A 22081-nucleotide genomic window follows, 5' to 3' on the forward strand; every position below is an offset into this window, starting at 1 on the left:
CCGCAGTGGAAGAATGCAGGCCGTGGTATGAGGCAAAATGGTTGTACCATAAGCAAAGCTGCATAGGCTCAGGTAAATTTGAAAAAAATTCTTCTTGGGATTATTAACAGGGATTAAATCTAGCATTTTCAGAGCCCAGGTAGTGTTTTAGCACTTCACCTGAAGGACTATTTTAATTAACTGGCAGTTATAGTATACTCTTATTCCTTGTGCCCCAGCCAACACACAGCTTTGTTTTAGCCAGTGGTTTTCACCTTCTATAGAGTAAGAGGTGAGGAAGGGCACTCTGAGTAGAACACACTGATCAGTGGTGCTCCTTGTGTACACCTGAAGAGATTTAAACATCAATACCATGCTCCAGAAAATAGTATCAGTTGCAGAACATGAATTGTTTGCAGTGTCTTGCAGCGTTTTCAGTAGAGAATGACACTGCTGTTTCAGAGTCATTCTGGTAAAGTCCTCTCTCTGAAGGCTGTCTTGAGCCCAAGTGGTATATAGGACAAGAATGGATCTAGAATAAAACAACAGTTGTACAGGAGGGACATTAAACTTCTAGCTTCAGAGAATTGTTTAATGTTTTCAATCACTTAAAAAAGTATGTCCAAGTGGGAAGTGGAAGACAGACTTTCTTTCACTAAAAGTCTTCAGATTAATTAAATCAGGCAACTAAGCATTTCTGTCTTCTAACTTCTTGCCTTCTAGCATATCCCTACAGATGACAAATGTTCTGAAGGGCAAGCCATGTTTTAAATTTCACCTAGGTTAATTTGCATAGAAATAACCGAGTAGTCCTTTAATTATCCCATAGTTCTATTGATGATAGACAAGAGCTATAGCTCATACTTCCTCAGTTATGTTGGTGTAGCAAGAATAACAAGTAACTTAAAAGAGAGCATTCTTGTTATTGAAGTCAGGACACGCATGTCCGAATTCACACAGGGAACAGATGTCATAAGTAAGAAGATACCATTTATACACAGTCGCTGTTTGGGGTTGAACCGTGCTCAAGAGAAAGTTGCGTAGATCACAAGCCTGCAGTCAAGAAAAATTGCTCCTAATGAGTTGTTTCTTTTACAACCAAGACAAGGCTTTTACATCCTTTAAACACCTACTTTTCTCCCATCGGTCATTGTTTTGATTAAAGAGAAGGAAACCAAAACAAACACCTTATGTAGAAGATATAGAGCTATTCTGAAGAGCCTCGTTTACAAATGCTCCTCTTGGGACCCGTCTCTCACATAGAGTGGATCTCTTGTCTCAGCTATCCTTCTCTGTGAACACGTAAGTTCAGATGTTTTTTAATTGCATTTTAATCTAATGGGCAGGTTTGCAGCTTGTATTTAATTAGCATATCTTATACTGGCATTGGGGAAAAGGGGAAAAAGGTTTGTTGAAAGTAAACGATTAAAGAAATTCAGAATGCTGAGGAATAAGCAAGAGAGAAAGGAGATTAAAGAAGGTTATCCTCATAAAGACAGAAAAAGCTGTCTGCTGATTTTTCTTCCTTTGCTTTAATTAGACTTAGCAGCTTCTCTTCATGCTGACCATGGTGGAGTTTTGCTTACAGCCCTGCTCTTGTTAAACTCAGTAGCAAGATTCTGTATGAATAAAGCAATCTCAGTCTTAGCTGTATATGTGTATGTAGCTTCTGATTTGATGTTTCTGAGCAATGTCAGTCTCATACCTGAAGGAAGAAATACAACTCTTTCAAAGTGATTTGGTCAAAATTATACTCAATATATGTTTGGGTTTGCAAATGCTGTTCAAGATTAAAAAACTCTTTTATTTCAATTCACAAGAGGCAATAGAAAGCTTTGAACTTTAAACTTGATTATTGCAACATTCCAGTTATGTTGTTATTTTCACTTTTTCTGATACAATTTGGTCAGGAGACAACATGGGAAGAAGCAATAATAAATATTGTTCTGGTTCTGTAACCTTTTTTTAAGTGAGTAATAGCACTGAGACTGGGGGGACTGCTACTGCTACAGGTATTCACAGTGATAGGAAGTTTTTGTTTTTTAGACTTAATTAATTAGTAAAATTACAAGGAAGATGTATAAAAATTTAGTGTCATTGGACTTCTCAAGAGGCATAGCAACTAAACAAACAGTTGAATGATCTAGCAGCAGCAGGAGACCTGCTAATGCAAATACTTAGTGGTGTGACTCATAAAAAACAAGTTGAAAGAAAAACATTAACCAGCTTGCCCTTTCTCCTTCCCTCCCTCCCTCCCTCCCTCCCTCCCCTCTTCTTCCCTCCCTCCCCTCTTCTTCCATCTTCTTCCCTCTTCCCCTGCCCTCTATCTTAAAAGCACAATCAGATCAATACCACAGAATTTTTCTTTACCTACATATGGTACATCCAAAAGAATGGGTAAGGGAGGCAAAAGTGAGATGTCATTCCATTTTAAAACGCAAACCAATTTATGTCAATCTCCCTCCTGCTGAATCACTGAAAGAGGTCTAAAGAGCTTTTCTATCTGTCTTACTACATTTGTTAGTTACCATCTTGGTGTATAGGACTAGTCCAACTATGGCAAAAAATGCTGGAGTAAAAGGCTATCAAGACTAAGACTTCAAATGTAATTGTGCTGCAAAAATTCCTTAGAGGTTTTAGAGCCTAGTTCTCTGAGCCAAAAATATCAGACATAACTGTATATTCCCAACCTTTGGCAATCTTAACGTATCTTTGGGATTTTCACATCAATTAATGTTATGCTTTGGTTCTCTGCTTGCTTTCTCTCTGTGTTTCTTTCAGTGGATATTGTTTTAAGCTGAGTGCACTGTAATGTGTTTGGAGTTTTCTATGCAGTTTTCTGTGGCTTTATTATTCTAAATTTTCTTTCCATGAAACTGCAATCACATGAGTTTAGCAACATACCTCTTACATTGTGAGGGGGTTACGTTAGCAAAGAATCACGTTCGAATCAATGTGAGATTTGAACTATTAGAATTGAAGAGTGTTATTGACTGTGGTTGCCATCTACAGCTATCACTTAGTGAGGAGACCATTCTTTTAAATGGTTCTCTAAGGCACAAGTTTTAATTCTTTAGAGAACATACCAACTGTCAATACTTACACTACCCTCTGAACAGTAGAGAAAATTGTGCATGATGCAACTTCAAGCACATCATAAAGATGGCAGAATTAAGATGCTGCTGAGATTATTCCAGCGTCTTCTTTTTTATATGAAATGTAAAAATCTGCATTCTCACTCATAACCAAGCTAAACTGATGAGTACTTAGAAATATACTTATATCTGTTCATTTGATCTCCAGACTACATCTATAAATTACCCTTGTTTTTGCTGAAATTTAAACATAAAATCTATCCTTTTTGTTTCCCATCTGATATATAAATAGCCTGATTTGTTTCTTGGAAACCTTAATTCTCGCTGCAGTAAACTGGTAAAGGAACATGTTTCTAAAATACATGTTTCCAACCACTGGAAGGAAGTCTATCTTATTAATATATTTATCATTAATTTGCAGTAATGATCCAGAAACTCAAACCAACAGGAAGGATAAAAATATAGAGGCAAGCCTTAAATAACTTGTTGACAGAGAAGCTTTAGAAGTAAATTTAACACCAGTCTCAGCTACAGTGACCACTTGCTACTTTCTTTTCACATGGCATTGTGTTCTATGTTGTTTACTGTTTCATTGTGCACCTGTAGAGCAGACACTGTCCCCAGATCCTTCATAGGAAAGTACATGGCTGAATGTTACTCCATAGGAGAAGGAAGGATTTGGGAGTTGGTGCAAGAAACCTGTCTGAAGGTACCTTTAGTCATGGTATGGACCTTATAAGCAGGGCTGGTAGCTTCTACAGGTTCTGAAGTTCATGAAGCTAATTAGGCATTACAGTGATAAAGTACCTCAGACTGGATGAATCCAACCACCAGCCATATGGAGCACTGCAGTAATTTTGTCTGTGCAGTGGCACTCAAGATAGAAATTTTCAGTCTGATAAAGGAGATTATCTTTAGGCCCTGTGCCAAGCTGGGCTTGGAGTGGAGGATTTAACATCTTCACCTGAGACCCTGGTGAGCATTGCTTTGCTGTGTTCATTGAAGAAGACACATCTGCACAGCAAAGAAGGGATGAACATAGATTCAGTCTATTTTAGAAAAAGACAAGATGAAATACAGGTTTAAAGATTGAGCTTCATTTTTCCAAAAGAAAACTCAAGATCCAGGGATTCCAAAGCCTTCACATTCAAAGCAAAAATGAGCAGCATAGATGCTGATGGACATGTATGTGTTTTAGTTCATGATATTAACAAGAATTCAAATTATTGTTGTAATTAACAAGTTTAAAAAAATTAGATGAATCTGTTTTATAATATTTTCAACAAACCTCAATCTGGATGCAGATGGATGATCCCTGTTGAAGTGGAGTGCAGGGGTATCTGCTGAAGTATTTAATTTGTGTAATAAGGGCATATTCCATGGCATTGCTATATCATGTGCTACCTCGGCTGTAACAGTATGTTGCCTAAATCACTATGAAAGCACTGTTCGCTGCATTGTGCAAGAGACTTGGTGATTGCTTCCCAGCAATGATGAGAATGAGTTATGAGCCTCTCTGCCTCTTCCTAAAATAACAGGGAATGAATTTCATGTGGGCAAACACTTGACTCATTCTTCTTGGAACTGATAGCTTACCACACAGGACTTGGAGGCTGCTCAGTGAACCAGTCCATGGTTCACAGGAAGAAGAAGCCTCCAGAGAAGCTCAGACACTCAAAGAATAACATTCTTGGCCAAAAATAACCCTGAGCACTGAAAACAAATTGAAAAAAGTGTTGGTCTACTTGTAAATCTGTTGCAGCAACACGTACCTCTAGTCATATCTGAGAGATGAATGGTACATCCATCTTTGTCTCTTTGCTCTTCTGTTTCCAACCAAAGCTTCTTCCCAACCAAACCAGCACTACATAGGATATACATAGGCTTGTAATCATGACTCACATGAGCTATGACAGCTGCTGCTGGTGAAGACCCTAATGCAAGATGTGAAGGTAAGAACTTGGGGCAACTGCAACGACACAATGATGTCTGCACAGGGACTGAGAAAAGCAAGAGAGCTGAGGAAAAGCTGGAACTGTAGCAATGGCAGAGTGAGAGAGGGACAGTCCCACATGTGATGTCGTACAATGGGGGTGGGTGGGCACCATTCCTTGTGGGTCCTAAATGAATGTGCAAAGGATGCACATTTTGTTGTGGCTTTCAGCAATGGTTTGTATGGTATGTGTGTGAACATGGGTGTGTGGGTGAGGTGTATTCAGAATAGCAGAAGTGATACATCTCTCCTATCTGTTCCACCAACTGGTGAACTGGAAGTCACCTTTTCTCCTATATCCCCTACAGATGCTGTACGTTTGTTTTTTTTTTTTTTTTTTTCTCGGTTCTGTAGCTGATTGTGGGGAATGGCTTGGCCAAGTTTTTCAATCTATGTGTTTTGTCTTGACTGACAGACCTTCTGCAGACTCTTTGGCACAAAGTAGAAAATGGCTCACTGACAGCAGAAGGAATATGTCCTTCTTGGAGATGTGAATCCTTCCTTGGATGAAGGAGCTGTTGTGTACTGCCAGCTAACATTCTTGCTGATTGTTAAGTTTCCAAATTAAAAAATGATTTAACTCTACATGAAGCAATATGTGATACAAGATGTTTCCGTGGCATGAATCTTTATGGACTGTTGCATATCAAAACCAAACCGAAACACACACCTTTTTCCTTCCTTTTTGTTCCTTTCTCCACTCCCTGTGCAACCGTTCCTTCCCAGAAGTGATAAAACATTCATTCCTCTCTAAGAAGTTTAAATAGGGGGCTAAAGAGAGTGATCAGCCTGACAAGAGCAAGGGAGAGGGTCTGGAGCTGTTCAGTGATAGCAGGAAGTACAGGAGAATTGATCACTCCTCAAAGTCATTACCTTCTGAATGACTTCTGAAAACATATCAGTTCCAGTAGTGACAGCACAGAAAGAATAATCTTTCCCATCCCTGGGAAAATTTCAGGTATGCTTGCTCCAAGAAGTAAACTCAGCATCCTCATTCGTAAGCTGACAAATCAGCCTTCATTCCAGAAATGGCATGAGTCTCCAAGGAAGGATTAGCATTTCTTTCCAGAGTACTAGTGGCCTGAGGCTGATCTCTGTAAGCTGTCTATGACTGAGGCTTCTCTGCACTGGGAAATTATATTCATGTTGGAACAGGAATGCAGGAAATGAATGTGGTAACAAACACAACTGTCTGTATTTGGAGTTGGACTCTCCTTTGTACTAAATACTTCTTACCTACACAGGAAGCTATAAAGGGATCTTGAAGCGAATTAAATTATTCGAATCAAGGCTTTAAGTTTTATCCCAACTTGAAAGACATGTTTTAATGTAACTTACTGATGCAAACAGACAATAAAACAAGTAATTTAAAGGAGATTTATCATTATCTGAATTGGTCATAGCAGCTTCCTGCTAAAGTTGAGTTTGTATTTGATAACAGAGATAAGCAAAACAAAAAATCCTGTAAGCATCTTTAAAAAATAAATGAGGATCAGGTTTTTATATTGGTATGTTAAATATGATTAGCAGGTTTATGTTACCTGAAGACCTAGGAAACATCCAAAACCATTTACCCATTTTTGCAGAGGGTCAGGAGGCGTCATTTAAAAATGGCAGGTCTGGATGGACATGAAAATCCCATTTACTAAATATCTTTAAGGAGCACAGTGTCTCTGTTCTACCCAGCTGCTAGTTTTGTTAGGACCTGTGCATCACTAGGAATGCTTCCTGCTACAATACGTTATCTTTGAACAAAAATAGTTTGCATTTTCCTTATCTGAGAATGGGGATATGTAAGTACCTATAATGGGTTTGAACAAATCATAATAACACTGGGAATATTAGGCAGTAACTACTTAATCCTGCAGTTATTTTATTAATTTTTCTTCTTTGTTATTAAGGTAGTAAAAGTAATTGGAAATGCTAATCTATTTGCTAAGGTCTTATGTCTACTCTATATTCAATCCATGTTGTGGTGCTGTGGGTTAAAACAGATTCACTGTTAGAAAAATATGAAATTCTTGGACCTCTGTAGTTTTGACTTAAGGGATTGAGTTGCATTAATTGTACTTGCTGTTTGCCCACAGGGTGTAAAGAAATGATCAAACAGTTGGCAAGCCTTATACGACTTTGATATTGTTGCGTCCTAACAACAATAGTTTTGCAAAAGCTGGAATTTCTCCAGAAGTTAGACTACAGGGTAACTATTCTTGTAGGCATTGTAATGCAGGTGTAAAAAAAGCTGGTCAGGGTGTGACCTTGGTGGGAATAAACTTGGTACTTTCTGATTCAGATCACAGGTGCTTTTTATTGAGCTTGGATAGAGTTACATGAAATATTTTTAAAATGAAGACATATACATAGTACAAGGTGCAAGGTAGTGGTGTTATTTTAAGTCTGTTTTCATGTATCATGGAAAGTGAGACAGTGTTTTGGATATTGTCCTAAGAAGAAGAGCCAAGAAATTTTGTTTTTAAATCCTGATATTGACATTTACTCAGAGCCAGAGAGAATGAAGCAGCTTCTGAGGCACAGTTGCCCCACTTTCGCTACAGGATCATTAATTTACCCCTAGTTACCTTATTTTCAAAATTTAGAAACAATGCTTATATTATGAAGGTTAACTAGATGGTGTATGACCAATTGCTTTGAAGATTGATTATTGAAGAAATTACGTACTTTTAAATAGGGCTCAGTATTTAATAACCTATCAGATAGCTGGCTCCTGCTCCCTCTGTCTTGCAACAATTTATTTTAATGACAGTAGAATGACCTCTAGAGTTTCTACAATTTTCATCTACATTTTATTTGAAGACTGCAGCGCCTGGTCTAAATGACTTTTTGTGTTCTCTCCCTGTAACACTAAAAGTCCTATGATGATTCATGAAACAAAAAAGCTCCCTAGGCCATAACATCCTTAGCATTTTAGATATTTTGTCATGTATCTAAATTCCAGTGTTATGTTGGATGTGCATTTTCTCTACTTTCATCACTTTTCATCCAATATTTAAAAAGAAAGACACTGGTTTTGTCAGCTGAATACTCCAGTGCATAGATGTGATCAAAGTGAAATAATGAAAAATAAACAGCATAGGAAAATTTTAATTGTACAATTGCACATGGGAGAATCAAGTGTGTGCTCGCTGACTGTACTTGGACAGGGGAGAACTATCGTTTTGTAAGAATAATTTCCCTGCTAAGGGAAAATAAAGTTAATTTCCAGCATATCTCTTAATCTGAAAATTCAGGGAAATGTAGAGTTGCATGTGAAATTTGTTGCTTAAACCCAACCCTGGAGAAAGTAGAAATATTGATGAAGTAAGCCAAGGTAAAATGGTGACAGAGATAATGTTATTGTGGTAGACCTCTGAGGGTCTGCCAACCCTTTTTGTTTGTGCTGTTCTTGTACTCTGTTCCATGTGCACACTTGTGTCAATTCTCAAAGACTCAGGTAGTGAGCTGACTGTATCTTTAATCTGGGTGGATATGGAAATAGTACCTAAAGTTCAGGGTTGCTCAAACCTCTGGAACAGAATTTGGTCTGTAATAAGTAAATTGTATTGAATTTAGAATCTGTTGTTGACTTTCACTTAAATCAACAAACATGAAGAAGAAACAATTAAATACATTGCTTGCTAACTACACAGAAGATGCATGTGCTCTATTACATCTCATTCTGTTATTTTTGTCCTTTGGTTAATAAATATAATAAACGTGCCCAACTTAAATACATTACTACAGGATGCTAATATACTGAGGATATTGAATATAATAGTTGTCCTGGAGAAACTGTCCAACAGAACAAATAAAAAAATACATAAATAAGTTGATATGATTTGATGAGATTATTCTGTCTTAAATTTCTAAGGACAACAATTATCGCTATAATTACTTTCTCTGAAGTCCTAAATAGCAAGATAGAAGAACAAAGGATGACCACCAGAGTCACAGACCAGTAACTGACGTAGAGGAGCTATAGTGAATTTTGACTCTAGTTTATTTTAAATAGTTGATTATATACCATATGCATGCCTAAGGGACTCTTTCCTAAGAGAAGTAATAATAGAAATGAGTAATATATTTGTGCTTTATAGAGGAATATATTCATGAACATAATTTATCTGACCTTGGTCAAGTTTTGGTTATCTATCAACTGACTTCTCTTGTTTTATGATGATAAATTTATTTTATGAGAAATGGATTATTTAATTCAAAGCAAGCCTACTACTTTTTCAGTGAAACAAACAAAACCCCCAAATTCAGAGAGCTTTTAAGCACACAAAAATGTTAAACTATCACTCAGAATTATTTTGTGTTCTTTTATAAAGATTTCAACACTGCAATTTAAATCAGCAGGCTACCTGTTCAACATGATTTTCAGGGAGATTCCAACTGAGCCCTGATCTGTAAAAGTGTATACTTTAGATTCTCATTTTTGCAGTGCAAGTGCTCTAGTATCACATGAAAGAGTGAAATCAAGGTGAATGTGAAGGTCTATTTTCAGTTTTGCATTTTGCAGAGCCAGGTTGGTTGCAAATAGGGGATGTGAACTCTGGAGTAAGAATTGAAATGCAGACCACAACCATGTATTTCTTGAAATAGCACATGGCTTCTTAGATACTGATATTTTTACTTCTGCATGAAAAATGCTCGGTGGATTTCTTCAGTAAATAAAACAACAGGATATTGATGCTTTGAGCCTTCAGAGTCTTCACACATCCTTACAAGACCAGTGCAAAAAATCCACTTACTCTTTCTGTCATTTTTCTATTATCAATCATGTTCATATCAAAGGAGTTGAATCAGAGCCTCTTATGCATATACATAGTGCAGATAGCTCTGAAACTAGCTGCCTTGAAATACAAAGCTGTTCTTTGCAGGGAACAACTCTAGTCTTGTCTGTGTTGATGATACACCCATACAAATAGTATTTCCTGAGTTTTCCAGTGGTTTTCCTTAAACTCGACAGGCTTGGTTGGTTTTGGGGTTTTAGGCTGTCATCGCGTTCCATTTCCGAAATATGACTGAAAGAGGCCTGTGCTCTAATCTCCATATGACTGCTGGATTGTTATATTCCAAACACTCACCATCCTAACTGCAATATATCTAAAATATGATCTATAGAAAGTTCACAAATATTAGTCATTTTGAGGAATGACACTTACTATATACCAACAACCATTATGTGGGAAATAACTTTGAGTCGCCTTACCTGTACACTTGTATCGGTAAAAATTATTTGTATCACACGTAATTGCAGGGCAGTGTAGATGAGTCCTTGTATGGCCTCATATCACTTTAAGTTTACTGCTTGAAGGCTGTACATCAAAGCATTTTGTGCATCATTAGCTTGTTCCTTGCCAGATGACATGGTACCCACACAGATATTACCATCTGGTAACTTCTGTTTAAAGCAGCTGTTGTCAGAGTATTCCAGAATTTTAATCGTTCTCTAGATTTCTAAATGCCAAAGTCAAGATACCTTTGATCTCATTGCAAACAGAAGAGCTTCTTGGATTACAGGGCTGCACTACAGTGTGCTGATCTCCTCCTTGAAGTGTATCTATGCACAAAAGGGCCGTGTTCCAGATATAAGGTCCTAGACGACAACTGACTTGCTCTAGGATAACTTCCTTTGGGAACATCTTCCAGGTCATACAGAAGGAAGCAAGGAACAGAGAATGCAAGAGAACAAGAGTTATCCACCAAATGGTCTAAAAGTGGTTTTGGCTCTTGAGTTTTAAGGTAGGATGCAACTGTAAGCATGCCAACTGTTTATTTTGGTGTGAAGCTTGTTAATGACCATGCATTGATAAAAGCAGCTACTTCTAGGTTTTGGGATATTTGGGTCAGATAACAATTAAACACTGAAACAATCTGGGCTAAAAAGAAATGAATTTGCTAAACAGCTCTGCAAATAGGAAAATATAAAAGAGCAAGTGTTCAATGTGGTTTATTTCACAGGGATTTATTTATAATTTCAGGAGGACACAATAGTGGAAAGATATTGATCAAAAAAGGGGCAGGAATAGGTCTTCCATTGCTGACATATAACAGGTGTAAAAATTTATCCTCCATTTCCTTGAGTCACCATAAATTTTACATTTAAAGATACAGGAATTATTTGTAGAAATTCCTGTGTGATATAATAACAAGGAATAGTATTGAATTGGCTGCCAACACTGGACACATTTATTGCTTTACCAACACAAATGTGAATTTTTGTTCAGTGAATTCAGTATTGGTACCTTGTTCTCCAGTCAGTGGAGTTTTGCTATCAATGCAGCATGTAATTACTATAACCCATAGTTGTAACTCTAGAAAATAACTATATGTTGCTGAAGATTATGATTCCTTCCAGTAATTTTTGGAGTACAGAAAACTGGGAGACTTATTGCTATAGCAGTGGGTAAAGTGCAGCCCTCTACAGATGAATCCCATTGGCATGGGATTTCTATGAAACACAGCAGAATGTAGGTTAGAAATTAGGGGGTACTCTCTTTAAAATTTAACACAAAAGTGTTCAAATATCAATTATCAAATATCAATTATCATCTAATTTTACTCATTCCCAAGACAAACAAATAAATAAACAAAAGCCTACCCTGGTCCAAAGTTCTATAACATTTTATTTCCCTAAACCTTAAAAATTTATATCCTGTTGTTTTCCACATCTCCTTCTTATACTGGGCAAAATTTTATTAATATTTGCCTTGTAACCCTTAAAAAACCCACCAGTTCAAAGACTGGGATCCTCTACTAGAAACTGCAGATACTAATACTGTTCCTAGGGACTGCTCTTTGGGAATGTTTTCCAATATAGGCAGTGGTGTATAGAGATATCAGAAAGAGAGAGAAGGTTTTACTGTGACTCTTGTGTTCTGAAGGTTCTCAAATATCTCATTTTCTGCTGAATTCTTATGATTAAGTTTTTTGTGGCAGCTGAATTTGTGTGAGCTTGATATCTGTCTATCCCACGGAGTCTAGGAAATAGGTGGAGTACGTGCCTCTGCAAAGGTCTTATAGTTGTAGATATGTCATTGTTGGTGTCTTCTGCCGTTGGCACTACATGTTTTGTGCTACCTGTAGTAATCTCCCTGCTCACTTCTGGCAGGGCAGCTGGATATCCTTTCACCTGAAACTGTCACTTCTCCCTGAGTGATTAAGGGACTGGATCACAGCCCTAGTTTTTCACACAGTTATTGTTACTGGTTTGGTTCATGTCAGAATACAAGTCAATAGTGAGTCAAATTTGTCCTGTGTTAAATGGCTACATACAAACGGTACAGCAGATTAATTTGAATGAATATGCTGAAACATAGTATATATGAAGACAGATACTTTCTGCACTACACTTATGTTTAATGTATATTCTTTATTTTGTATGCTTATCAGTTCAGGCAAGAGAGTGGATTTCTGCAAAGCACTTTGTTTTTCCTTTTCTCTGACTTCTCTGAAGGCAGAGGCATGCTTGAGGCACCCACACCCTTTTATGCATATCTACTGCTGTTCATCAATCAGAGAGCCACAGTCAGATCATCAAGGTACTTTGCAACCTTTGTAATGTGCAGTTGCGGGTGATTTTTTTCCCCTTCCAGCATATGATTAATAAGATATTTTTCTCAACCATTCAAGTGCTCTTGCTGAAGTACAATTATAGCAATTACATCAAGGAAGGTTATGATCTGAAAAAACTGTACAAAGCCTTATTTTGAAATGAGGTAATATTAGAGGCAAAAATTACATGGAGCTTGGAATTTGACCAAGATAAAACAGATTAAAGAAGACCAGTTTCTGTAGTACCAGGATATTTTCTGAAAATCACAGAAGTGTTGAAAGAATTGGGAGTATTACAGCAATGGTGATTTGGAAAAGACAAAGGAATTAGATTATTTTGTTCTCACACTTGAGTAGATCAAGAGCGATTCCATTCAAGCAAATATAATTCCGCCAGTACAAAAACAAATGAAATAGGAGGATAACTGACCTATGGAATCTTATCCTTTGAAAGCATTATGCATATGTCAAGTCTGACATTTTCTAATTTCTGCATTGAAAAAAGCAAAACAAATACGCCTCCTGTTTGTTTATTTTTGTGTCCCAAACAACACAGGAAGGTGTCTGGATGACAAATGTCATTTCAGTGTAAATTACACATATGCACGCATTCTGCTGGTACAGAATTCATGGCACTTTGTAGGACACTCTGCAGCCTCTTACTCCTCCAGCTTGACAGATTAAGCTTCAGAAGGAATAGTCATCAGGGAAAAGGGAGACTGCAAAGCCATGACATTTCATCAGTACAAGGCTTCTCTGAACCAAACTCTGAATAGGCAGAACACAAATAACAAGCTGTATCTCTCAAGAACCATTTGATATGATTGAGTTTACACTTAGTACATCGGTAGTGGTCTGCCTTGGGCATTAGAAAGAGACCATGAGAGTAGTCTGATTTTATCAAGCCTACTTGTGTAATATTTATATTTCTGTGAGATTTAGAGGAGACAGGGACTTTCTGAATCACATTAGACTATTGACTGATCAGGTTAGATATCCTGCTTCCTACAATGGCCATGATCTAATACTTCATAGTTGCGAATAGCAACTACTCAGATGTGGCCAAGACAGAAAGCAACTTCTGTCTGCTCCTGTCACATCTTTACAGATTTACACAAACTGTCCATATGCATTGACTGACAGTTAACACTGTCTTAAAACTGTCTTCAAGTACTGCTTGAATTTTTATAGTTCTGTTATTACAAAAAATAATGCTATACAAGAGTATCTTTTTATAAAGCAAAACGGCATCTATAGTTTTTGAACTGCAGGTTAGAAATATGTAAGTCCTCTTCTCCCCCTCTCTTTCATAAGCATGACAATAAGATCTTAACTGAGCATATCTCGAAAATGAGAGAAGGAGAAACTGTAGCTTGCTCTGCAACACTACTGATGAAACTGTTTCTGGTACTAAATTTTTTCAGTTGTAAATCTGTGTTGGCTTGAGCTCTCAGTCACCAGCTATGGATTTAATCAACGTTTGGAGCTGGATGAATAATTCAGTATGATCTGTTCTCTTTGAGCTTGTGAAATCCATCTTCAGGTTTCATCTCTCTCATGTGTTTATCCAGATATTACCTGAATTCTTTCAAAGCTGTTCTTGTATCCTTTCAGTATAATGGTTCCAATAACACGATCAGCCTCTTAGTTCTTCAAGGACTTCTGCTTAAACAGCAACAAATAAAAGACGTTGTGCAATGGCAAACCTGCAAAATTCAGCCCTGATGTTTTAGTCCCTGAGTTAAATGGGTACATAGGTGATATTATAACAAGGGTGAAGTGAATGGCACAGTTCCCAGGGACTTGTAAAAGAGAGTGGTTTCAGATTAGGTCCCAGTTCCTGCATGTGAGAATGTGAAATTCAGAGTTGTGAATGGGGGTTTTGAAATGTGTTTTCCACGTTCAGCTCTATGAAATGTCTCTTGTCAGTTTAAAGAAAAAGAGTGCATGGATAACTGAAATTGGTAAATTGGAAATATTTGTACGAATACTTATTCAACTTTTTAATACTTGTTTTATACCAGAACTTCAGGTTGGCCTGATTGAAATATAACATTCTTACTTTAAAGAGGTCAGATTAAGCCTTCTATTTTGAATGACCTGGTGTAAAATAATAACAGATGATTCATTGCCCCTTCCAAAAGCATGACCTGCTTGGATGCAATTTAAACTTGGTGGAAAATGCTGTGATTTAGGACTGGGGATGGTCATTCACAAATTTAGAATGTCTTTGTTGGAGAAGCTGTTCTATAGCAGTCCTATCTCTTGACTAAATAATCATCCAGCATTTGATGGGTTTTGTATTTTGGGCTTATTTTTCTGGTTCTCTTAGACCTCCATTGCATTATGGGTTCAAGTTAACGTACCTCACGTCTTTCATTCCTCATAAAAGCCAAGGTACAGTATTCAATACAAATGATTTCTAATAGCTAAGTAATGTTTCCTTTTTTTTTTTTTTGTTTTCTGCTTCTATGTACCTTCCTCACAGAACCCACTATTTTCAGTGAACACATTTAGCTACTGACATCAAGAAAACAAAATTATACATTTTTAAAACAAAAAAGGTGTAACAGTAAATGGCATTATGTTGAAATCGGCATAATGTGGCGATATCATGGGCAGCAGGTTGATGTTCCTAATTATTCATTTTCATGCTTTTAGTTACTTGGATTTTTAGTGTAATGTAATTGGTACCATTTTATCATATTGTTACATTTAGCACCTTCAGGTGGATTTAGGAATATGTGTGATGATTTGTTTTTTTCTTCCGGTAACTGGCAACATTCGGAAGAAATGCAGAAACAGTATGTAAAGTGACAGTTTGGTGAGAAGAAAGGTCAGAGATATGTGATTTCCACTTCAGGGGGAAGGTATAGGCTAAAAAAAGTTGGCAAACAATTTTTCTCTTGCTACTGTAAAGCTTTCCATCAGTGTTGGAAGGGACATTTATTTCTGTGGCAGAAGTTAATGGTTGGGGCTAAGGCTGGATTTGGGTTGCTCCTGTCCTGATAACGAGGGATGGCAAGAAAATTGAGTTGAGTTTGGTTACTTTCTTTGCCCTGTAAGCTTATTCCTCAACCTTCCCTGCGACAATTGAAACAATCTCTGTTTTTAAACACTTTGGGACAGACAAAAAACATGAATGTTTCTGCGCTTCTCCTGTCTCTGTCTTCAGCTTGCTTTTCCAAATTGCTGCATCCATGTAATAGAGATGCATTCTATTCCTATATTCATCCTTGCCTCTGTTTCTTTCTTCCCATCCAGTCGGATTGTTGCTGGCCTTGAAATGTAAGTTTATGTGTCACAGTAGCAGGAGGACACTTCTGTATCCTTATAAGAGTTTTTCTTGACTGTGGAACTAAAATGACAGGAGGAAGTAGGAACAGGATGCATTTTTAGCAAGACTGTCCCCTCACCTGGTCAATTGGTGAGGAATAAATTCTCTTCCTCAAGCATACCAGCTAGCACCATCTTGCTATATTGTTCTAGGAGGAAATGCACACCTTCAACAATCTATATATAGAATCCAAATATCCATAAGACCCAGTTGTCTATAAGTCCATGGAAGAATAATACAGTTCACAGTACCTTTGAAGTACCTTGTCCTTTTGGGTATTTTGGGTACAGATGGGCAGATTCACTTTTTAGCAGTGATTCTCTCTCCTTTGTACAGAAATGACTGGAAATATTTCTGTTTAATCCTTTTGCCTTCTGGGCCAAGATTATATTATGTTTCAGATCATGACCTGAAAGTATCTAATGCCCTCTGTTCAAGTGCAATGGAGAACATTTTGATTTTCATGGATGTTGAATGCTAGTATGGATTTAGCAGCTCAGTTCTTATTTGTCTTTCAGACCATTAAATCTGACATATGTACTCCATGGGAAGTAGAAATCATTTTGTTCCTCTTGGTTATGAAATCATTAGAAAGGCTGAGGTACCTCTGTAATGGCTGTCCATTAACATAATTATTGTATTTTATAATAGGCAACTTACATCTTGGATTTTCTTTATGCTATTACTGAGAGAGTTGCTAGTGTAGACCTTTTCAAAGGACTATGGAGCTTTTGCCTTCCTTCAAATGAAGGCAGTTGGAGCTGTTCACAGAACCCACACCATCTGGAATGCTCTGCCCCACAGCACTGAAAAAGAAATGTAGCTATCAGATTACCTCTTGGCCCAACCCATTTATGTGTTGATATTTCTTGAGTAAGATGTTTTCACCTCTCTACTGTAGCAATGTAGAATTGAGACTTATGGTAGAACAGCCGAGTGGGTGGTGGGGGTGCAAGCAACTTATGAAGCCAGTCTTGCTCCATAGATGCTACTCAGACGGCAGTCAGACTCATCAGAAAGGCTCATTATAATTTCCTAATGTCACATTTCCATCATCCAACAAAACAACTTAATTGAATGCAAACGACATGTGCAAGATGTTTGAGTGTCTGGCATCACCTATTTTTCATATAAATATTTAAATATTATCTTATGGGGTATTGTTTTTCTGTTTTTCTAAGATAGAGCAGCCATCCATCTGCCTCAGCTGTACAAAAGCACCCGTATTTTCTAAAACTGAAGTGTACTCTTGTATAATTGAAACAAAGTTCTAGACAGTTTCTGAAAAGTGACAGTAAATAACTCCATTTTCATGCTCGGGATATTGAGTTATTCTGTCTCTTCCCAGTGACACAGTCTCTCAGTCTTCAAATTAATCCTGTCTCTACAGACCTGTTGGGCATAGCAAGTTACTGCAGATCTAGCTGCAGACAGCATCCATCTGATTCTGTTCATTCAGGAGAGGCAGAATCCAGCTCTTAAAATCCGCCCTTGGCGGGGCTGAAATTGGCAGTCTGTGTGCATGTATGAAGAGATCATCTGCTTAAGGAAAGGCTGTTTCTCTCTTCTTTGGAGGAGGATGATCTTATAAGAAAAAATGAATGCAGTACATCGCTGAAAGCTGCTGTACCAGATTAAAGCAGGACAGAATGGGATTGTTGGTTTCCCAAATTTCTCCCTTTTCATACTCCATTCTCCTCCAAATTGGCAGCATTTTCATGAACACTCATTCCTTTCCCTAACTGTTGGCTAGGAGGCCATTTCTGAGGCTGATGCAGTATCATTCAAGATGAGATCGCTTTTCTTAGAAACACAAGTTGTCATAATCCTATCCTTTCCCCTAAAAGCCAAATACATTCTTATGCCACACTGTTCCCTGCAAAATGGCCACAATGGTTCATTTTTCCTTCCCGGACCTTTTTATGGCCACAGCATAAAAGTTACTTTAACAGCAACCTGGTGACTGCCAATATATTTACCTCGCTGTCACATAGATTTTCCATGGAGACATGGGGCATCTTATTCTTGGGGGGAACTCCGGCTTAGCAAGGTAAGACAATGTTAATTGCATAGTCTTCCTTGTTTCATTAGGTTTCAACCTTCTCTGACTCATCTGTTGTTTGCTTTTTCCCTTGTGAATTAATGAAGCTGTACTTTCCTTTGTTTTTCACTAAATTTTGAAGTATTAATAGAACTCTCATTTTGGTTGCAATTTTTATTTTTTTTTTAAATCCGTCATGGCTTTTAGAACTTGTTTTGTTCCTTATTCCTTCTGATTCTGCTATTTCATTCTTGTGCTATTTCTCCATATTCGTTCTTGTGCTGTTTTTCCATATTCAGCCTTAGTCCTCTGGCTTTTTCACACTTCTTAAATGATTTCTCATCTTAAATAATAGCAAAGAGAAATTTTATTAAGAATTACTACAAACTATTAATTTCTTTTGCAACTTTCATATCAAGTACATAATATTCAGAATTATTCATAATGCATAATTATCCTTCTACACAAAAATAGTCACATAAATGCCTATACTCATTTGGATCTTTTAAATTCTTTTCACACTGAGTGAAAAGAATTTTCTCTTCAGTTTTGTGTTCATCACCTTTTACTTTCACTGCAGCTGTGGTTGTGTGTCAATGTGGTATGATATTCTTATTGTGTAATAATACTTTTTGTGCCAACATGTGTACAGAGATGTATATACCTTAAAAAATATGATTTTGCATCTCAAATTTGCAATTCAGTTCCTGCGGGTCTGTTTCCCATTTCTTAGATGAAAAAAAGTCATAATTTCAAATAGTTTAGTTATACCTGAAATCAGTGATACCACTAGTACAGTTCTGCCTGTGATGCTGTTGAAAGTACAAGGGTTCACAACTTTTACCTAAATCAGCATTTTTTAGACATTACATGACTTTTCTGGAACCGATGTGTAATTCAGGGACTGAAGTATAATGCAGAAGCAGCTTTATCCCTATACATCCAGTTTAGGCACAGTTAAGATACCTTATTTTGCTCAAGTATTTGTATCTGTACAATAGAATATAGTCAATATTGCCTCAGTAAAATGATATGAGATTGAATAGAGAGGCATTATGGAACCTGTATATAGAGAATTGGTTAGACAGGGTCTGTATGTCTTTGAAAGGAGATAAATTTTTATTTAGAAAAATAGTTATTACTTCTAACTCTTAAGAGTTGTATGTGGGAATGTGTGCTCTTTGTCATTGATTTCAAAAGGAATTAAATTAATCTCATAAGATTTTATGAGAAAAATATTTACTTTGAATATTTTATTGATGACATAACAATATCACTCTTTCAGTTGTGGACCTTATCCCCATAGATGACATATCCTGGTATAAATACACAAACATTACACTTCTAGGAAAGTTGTATCTTCACAAGGCAAGATAGCTGATGTCTTTATTTAGATAAGGAAAACAGTCCACATTTAAACCAAGACAGCCACAGATTCAGTCAAAGAGTGCAGTATTGGTTTATTTACCTAGGCTCATTTAGAACTTGCTTTGTGAAATGCTAAACTTGCCCATTTCAAGGGTTAGCAAGTTTACCGCCTACCTATTGGACAATTTTCAAACGTTGTGGCTGACATGAGAACTGATAGCTGGAACTAAGAGGTGGAAAACAACAGCTTACTAAAAAGCTGATTCACTGTAAGGCAGTCTGTGAGCACTCTTCACTGTATTTCAGCTCTAAGTCAGATAGTTTGGTTAAAATCAATACCACCAATTCCTGAAACTTATCTGTTTGTGTTGAAGCAGGAAAAGGACATAAATACCTTCAGGTGCAAGAGAGAGAGATGCTTTAGGAAGATGTGGAGGACTGATTGTTTTTCATCTCCTCTGAAACAGACTAAGAGTGCTCATGGGATGAAACCGACTAAGCAACTTGGCCATCTGCTTGGGTGTCTCTGTGCACTGGCTTTGAACCTGGACTATGTTTGGAGCTGGCCCATTTTCTCAGATACTGGGAATTGAGGCCAGTTACTCCAGCTGAGGAAGTAACTGGATGTCTTTAGCTTAGTATTTTTAATAACTGTCTGGAGTTAATTGTCTTGTGATGTGAGAAGGAACCGGCAAGTATTTCCCCTTCGTCCTTTCTTGGTGGCTTTCCATGCCTTAGGTGTGAGGCAAGTGTCTGAACTTTGTCGAACTTTGTCAGCAGGAAGGTCTTTTATTACCTTCTTCAGAGAAGGGCAATTTGAGCAATTTGATGTATTTGTTACAATACAATATGTCAACGGGTTTATGTCTTATGGTAGAAATCCAAAAAGGTGTTTGAAACATTAAATGTTTTCTGTCTTGTATCAGCCAGTATGGAACAGTAAAATTTTCTCTGATATGTAAGAGAAAATGGTTCTAGGGTCTGTTCCAAGGTTAGATGTATTTTGCTACTTGCTCAAAAGCCTAGATTGCTGTGCACATGTACTGTGTGTTTGTGGGACACCGGTCAAAAATGGCTGTATTTTCATATTCGAAGATTTCATCATAGAAAACTGGAATCAGTTCATGGAGTTTTTCATGGAAAGTGAGAGAGAGGTAAAGCAATTTTGAGGGGTTAAGAATATTATTGAACTCTGCTGAAACTAATAATTGGACTTTTGGTGAAGTATATTCACAACTTCAAATTGCAATCAACACAGGAAAACAGCTACAGATAAAGGGACAAAAATACAGAATAAAGTGAAAAAATATGCCCAAGTTATTTCATAAAGCAGATAAACTTATGGAACTAATTATTGGTTTAGTTTGGGTTTTTTTAAGCCTAAAATTTATCTATATGATGTGAAGATCTTCTGGGCCATCAGAGATGGCAGAAGAGACAGCTGAGACTGAAGAGATACTGAAAAAAAATGTTTTTGGGTTGGAGAGAAAAGGGTAGGGAAAAGAAAGGAAGGAAATAATAAGAACAAAATGAAAATAAATATAAGATCTACTAGCTGTAATAGTTTTTTCAGTTTCTAGAAAATTCAAATTACTACAAGTGAGGATCGTGAAGAGACATGATATCAGAGTTATGGCTGCATAATCCTAGACTACAAATGAGATTTGCGTTATTTTATCGAAGAAAAGATAATCTGATCTCAGTGGACAGCCCAGTAGAGGAATTCCAGGAAAACCTGTCAATTAGTCTCTGGTTCATAGAGTCAAACTCTTCTCATACTCTGGATTTACACTCAAAGATTTTCATTAACTGACTCATATTAAGTGAACTCATTTCATACATTCCTAATTATTGTCAGTACCCAAGTGCAGGCACACTAGATTTACAGAGAGTTGTGGCAGTTGCTCACAGAAACAAGTTACACAACTTAACAGAAATGAGAAATGAGAACAGGCAATTTGTGTGCTTGTGTAATAACCAAATGATCCAAAATGGCTTAAGTAAAGAGAATTGATCATTTGAAAGCATTTTCATAAATATGCACACCAGACAAATGGTTTTGCCTGTAGAAAAAAAGGACAACCAATCAAAACAGAATTAGAGCAGAATCACATGCTATGTGGAAAATCTCTCATGATAATTAAGGCTTTCAGCTACGGTGTCAGGCTTGCTTTGACCATATGTGATGATACTTTTAGTCACAAGACCTTCTTACTTGTGTTTAACCTAAAATTCCTGCATATTGTTTTTCTGTGGGTTTTTGATTTTGTTGGTTCTTGGGTGGTAGAATGTACATGTGTTTGTTTTCTTAGAGAGGCAGAAGGCTGGATCAAAAGATCTGTATCAGTGTTGCCTATCAGAACTGTTAGTGTAAGCAGTTGCTTCCAGAGTAGCTGCAATCCTGTACTTAAAATGCACAAGAATAAAAAAATTCTCTGATTTCAAAAAACTCCTTGCACTAGTGATTAGTAGCAAATCGTACATAGCTAAGTCTTGCTGCAAAAGCGGATTTTCCCTTAATTTGCATGTACATCTCAATCATAGCTATCAGGCTCTTGGTAAGTTTTAAAGTTAATAAAAAAATACTATCGTGTTCTTATTTTGTTTGGTCTTTGTCAACTGCAATTCATATTTACAAATTTTAACTGCAAGAAAAAGACTAACAACCAAAGAAGAGCCCCCCTGCTGTTCCAAAATGTTTGCCTGACTTC

General features: G+C 37.0%; 1 protein-coding gene across 1 annotated transcript in view; it reads left to right on the forward strand.

The window, feature by feature from the left end:
- Nucleotides 1-997: 997 nt before the first annotated feature.
- Nucleotides 998-22081, forward strand: part of KCNK2 (potassium two pore domain channel subfamily K member 2) — a 130050-nt gene continuing 108966 nt past the window's right edge. The window contains exon 1 of the mRNA XM_050315169.1: nt 998-1281. The gene's annotated coding sequence lies outside the window, so the exon portion shown is untranslated. The remainder of the gene's footprint in view (nt 1282-22081) is intronic.

The sequence above is a fragment of the Myiozetetes cayanensis genome, unplaced genomic scaffold (genome assembly GCF_022539395.1).
Source record: "Myiozetetes cayanensis isolate MyiCay16 unplaced genomic scaffold, myiCay2020 scf2-11, whole genome shotgun sequence".
NCBI classification, from domain to species: Eukaryota; Metazoa; Chordata; class Aves; order Passeriformes; family Tyrannidae; genus Myiozetetes; species Myiozetetes cayanensis.